This window comes from Manis javanica, chromosome X (assembly GCF_040802235.1).
Source record: "Manis javanica isolate MJ-LG chromosome X, MJ_LKY, whole genome shotgun sequence".
Lineage (NCBI taxonomy): Eukaryota > Metazoa > Chordata > Mammalia > Pholidota > Manidae > Manis > Manis javanica.
In genome coordinates, this window is record NC_133174.1 from 22969337 (window position 1) to 22974458 (window position 5122).

Consider the following 5122-nt stretch of genomic DNA (forward strand, 5'->3'; position numbering starts at 1 on the left):
AAGAAAGTTATGTTTTTGTATCCATTGAGCCACTCAATAACTTTTTATTGGAAAGTTGTATTTTAAGATATTAAGAAAGAGTAAGAGAATGATGGTGGCATGACCCACGGAAAGTGATGTAAAATGCTCTGTTCAGGCTTAGTGTAACACTTTTGAACCAAATGTAATGACAAGGTCACTGTCTCCAATCCTCACGTTTTTCTGAACCACACCAAGTCATGTTAAGAAAACCATGTTCTGAACCACACCAAGGCTGTTAAGAAAACACTAGGGCAGCAACCAAATATATATAATTTACTGTTTGTGAGCTACTTGGAGACAGAACTCATTATTTCATCTCTCAATTTCCAACATCTAACACTACCTGAGCAATGCAAAAAAAAAATGTTTTGAAAACAAATGAATGACTCAGAAGCCCTGTGGGTACATCCAGCAGTTGACAGTTTACAAAGTGGACCCAATGGAAGGTAAAGCAAGTAGAACCAAAAGGGATGTTTTTAAATAAGATGGGTTGTGTTGCAGTGGTAGAGAAAAATAAACATCTGATAGGAACCTGGGTGAGATAGAGGTAGCAGGAGAGTAGGCTGTGGTCAGAAGGGGAAATTCAGGGTTTCCAGCCTTGAATAACCATAGTTCTGAGTGATGATTAACAACACTGTGTGCCTATTCCAGAGTCAAAGCCATGAGGAGACAAGGTAGAGCAAGAATCTATGATACTGATTGGTGATGAAAGAGTGGTGACAGAGGTGGGAAAGATCACTGTGATCTAAGTGCTAAGGAAGGTGTGAGAAGTTTTCTATCCCAGAGAAGAATTAAGACACAGTGATTAAGAGCACAGATTCTGGATGCAGAAATGGGGTTTAACTCACAATTGTATTGTTTTTCTCCAGCTCTGTGATCCTGAATACGTAACCTTGGACAAATTATTTGACCTAGCCAAATCTAAATATCATGTGTAAGACAGAGGAAATAGTATCTATCTCATAAGGTTGTTTTCTGGATTAAATGAGATATTGCAAGCAAAGTGCCTAACACTTGATGGCTAATACATAGTAAACCCTCACTATGTATTAACTGAGAAATATAGTCATTGGTGGCAAAGACAGGGCAACAACATTCATTGTGAGAGCATCTTGATTTTCAAAAAATGAAAAGTGAGAGTAGATATTTAAATTCATCCTCGTCATTGAGTGCAAATAAATTCTTTCCAGAGAGCTGAAAAAAATCTACCAATGTGATCGTGAAATGATTTCTAGTAATCTTTGAAGAGTAACTTAATTTAGTCTAGGTTCCATAGAAAATAAATCCTAAGGCAAGTGCTCATTGCTAATACTTGATAGTCATAAAATCTCAAGAATCAAGAAGGAGGTGGTGAGGAAGTGAAAGCTGGGCATATCTTCATGAGAAATGAATTGCTTCATCTTGCCAGATGGCTTGAGAGCATTGCTGCCCTTAGACTCAGGCAACAAGGGATGCTTGACTTAAGCCATTTATAACACACACACACACACACACACACACACACACACACAATTAAAGAACACATGTATGCCACTTTCACTAGAGATATAGAGCTCAGTAGTTCTGCAAGAGCCACAGTATGTGTTGTCAACATCTGCTTCCATGACTAAAACCACCAAGGCCACAGAGAAACACCTCAACATCCATGTTCTCTGATGCCAGTTGTGGCTTGCTCCACTGCCATCGTTGGAAGTGGAGTTTGTCCTACTTCAGATGGCAGGTACGATGTGAGTGGCAGAAGCCCTAAGGCAAGAGAAAAGACGAAACAATTTACTTGGTGTATATTTTCCCTTGGCCTGAATGACAGATTCTTCATTCGCTAAGTAGGAAGAGGCCTGATGGATATTCCTTTTAACCCCATCTCTGTCTTTCTATAATTGTCCCATCCTTCTTCCAGAATCCCCAGGAAACTTAACCCTTTCTCAGGTGAGGAAAATTTTGCATGCCTGAGCATTTTCTCATCTCTAAGTTTTTCTAGTACCTCACACTTCAAGATGAGGTTGTTTCTGCTTATGTGAGATGAGTGATGAAAGCAGGTGTTCCCATCTTCAGGTCCTCAATGTAATATTCCCACCAGTGAGAACCTCACTACTTACCTAAGAAGAAAGCTTTTCTCACCAAAGACAGCACTAACATTTTTGCTCCCTGAGGGCACCAAGGGCACCTTAGGAGGAAGCATTTTCTTCCTATTACTATGACCCTGTTCCTAGCAATACAATAACAGTGATTTAATAGTGCTTAGCAGCATTTGATCCCTCTGGAAGCTGATTTATCTAACAGGATGCACCACGTCAGCTGTGACTGGCTCCATCACACTGATCCTGGGTGGGTGGCACCAGCCTCAGATGAATACTTTCTGATTCTAAATCTCCAAGTGGATAAGGGACAAGTGTGGAGTGAGGTGTGAGAAGAGCTGAGATAATAAGGTGGTGCAATTCAGTTCATTCTACCAAGTGAAACATGGTCAATATTTTCTAATATCTGTTGGGTTTCCAGATAATCTTTTTCCTGAATTTCTGTAAATTCAAAAGAGCAGAGCCTATGTTTGTCTTTTTTCTTAATATATTTTTCCTGAAGTATAATTGATATATAATATTATATGGTTTGAAGAGTACAATGCAGTGATTCAACAGTTACATAACTATTAAATGTTCACCCCAACTAGTAGTTACTCTCTATGTCAGCATAGAAAGATGTTACAGTATCATGGACTACATTCTCTACACTGTCTGTACTTTCATCCCCTTGATTAATTTATATTGTAATTGAGATTTTGTGTCTCTTTATCTCATTTACCTTTGTCACCCACCCATCCCAACTTTTCCCCCATGGTAACCACCAGTCTCTTCTCCGTGTCTATGAGTCTATTTCTGTTTTGTTCATTTTGTCTTGTTTGGTTTTTAGATTCCACATATAAGTGAAATCATATGGTATTTACCTTTCTCTGCCTGGTTTATCTCACTTAGCATAATACCCTCTAGGTCTATCCATGTTGTCACAAATGGCAGGATTTCTTTCATTTTAATGGCTGAATAATATTCCATTGTGTTTTTATACCACATGTTCTTTATCCATTCATCTATTGATGGGCATTTTGGTTGCTTCCATATCTTGGCTATTGTAAATATGTGGCAATAAACATAGACATGCATATATCTTTTTGAATCAGAGATTTTGTTTTCTTCAGGTCAATTCCCAGAAGTGGAATTACTGGATCATATGATATTTGTATTTTTAGTTTTTAGTTTAGTGCCTCCGTACTGCTTTCCACAGTGGCTACACCAGTTTACATTCCTACCAACAGTACAGGAGGGTTTCCTTTCCTCCATATCCTTGACAACACTTGTTATTTCTTGTTTTTTGGATAGTGGCCATTCTGACTGGTGTGAGTTAAGATCTCACTGTACTTTTAATTTGCCTTTCCTTGATGATTAGTGATGTTGAGCATCTTTTAATGTGTCTGTTGTTCATCTGAAGTCTTCTTTGGAAAAATGTTTATTTAGGTCTTCTGCCCATTTTTTTATCGGGCTGTTCGTTTTTATGGTGTTGAGTTGTATGAGTTCTTTATATACTTTAGATGTTAGCCCCTTATCATATATATCATTTACAAATATATATTCTCCCATACAGTAGGTTGCCTTTTCATTTGATTGATGGTTTCTTTGCTGTGCAGAAGCTTTTAAGTTTGAAGCAGTCTCACTTGTTTATTTTTGCTTTTGCTTCCTTTGCCCAGGGAGATGTATCCAGGAAAAAATTACTAATGATTTTCAAGAGATTCCTGCCTGTGTTTTCTTCTAAGAACCTATATCTGTCTTATTCAGTGCTATATCTCTGGCACCTAGAACAATACCCAGTGTGTGAGAAATGATAAATAAATAATGTTTGGATAAATTAATGAATAAATAGATGAAAAAATATAATTCTGTTTGATTAACAGCATAGAAATAGAGTCAAATAATAGAGATGTAAAATGATTCAGTGTGTTATAAAAACTTACTAAAAAAGTAGAAATCAATAGGTATAATGAGTTATATTGTTATACTATGAATTCTCCCTCAAAGGCCCAATGACTGAGAAGTGGAGGTATTTAGAGACATTTTTGAATTAAGACTTGCAATACCTATAGTTACTTTTATGTCAAAGAAATTATTTTCAAATACTTTCTTCTAAAGAAACAGTAAATAACGTATTTCCAAACACAATAACCATATATATTTTATTTTACAGTTTTCACATTTTATGCTACCATACATTTTTCTTATTCATTTCTCTACCAAATGCACACTTATATCAATAGCATTTATAAATTATGAATTCTCAATACAAAAGATAAAAATTTCCACAACATATATTTTCATTTCTGCTTTAGATATAGTCCAAAAAGCAAAATAGAATATATTTTCTGAAGAAGGTCCTAGGAAAGATTTCATGCTTCTGTTTGTTTTGTTTAAAGCAAGTATATCCAAATTAAATAAATGTATGTACAAAAAAAATAAATTTGTACAAAAATAAATTTTAGAGACATGAAAAATGATTCAAGTTCTTATCTAGAAATGGATAAATTGTTAAGAATATATGTCCATGATATTCAGATTTTTTTATCCACTAAACCACCTTGTTCAAATAAAATTTTATAAGAAAACCCAGTATGTAAAACTGGTAGAAAACATATCACTCTGGTTGAAATAGGGTTACAGCTCTGAAAACTGCTTATTATCTCTGCCATTGAGGCAGTTGGAGTAGGAGCTGGGTTTCAAAGTCCTAGGACTTCACTCAGTGCAGTTGACCCATATTTCTCATGGTTTCTTTTATCTGTTCTCTTGGTAGGCCCACAAAGCAGTCAAATTGTTGAAAAGTGAATACGTTACTTCATGAGTGATTATTAAGTAGCAAGTCATTTTTCTCCTAGTTGTATAAAGAAAAGATATATCGAATTCAATCTTAGCAACAGAATCTAAGTCATATAATTTCTGAAGCATGGTGATATCACTTCAACCTTTTTATGAGGATAATTTATATTGAGTAACAAACATGTTAATCTGTTCTATAGTCTTCTAAGAACAAGATTTCATGAAAAGGAAGAAAGTTGTTAAGTCCTTTA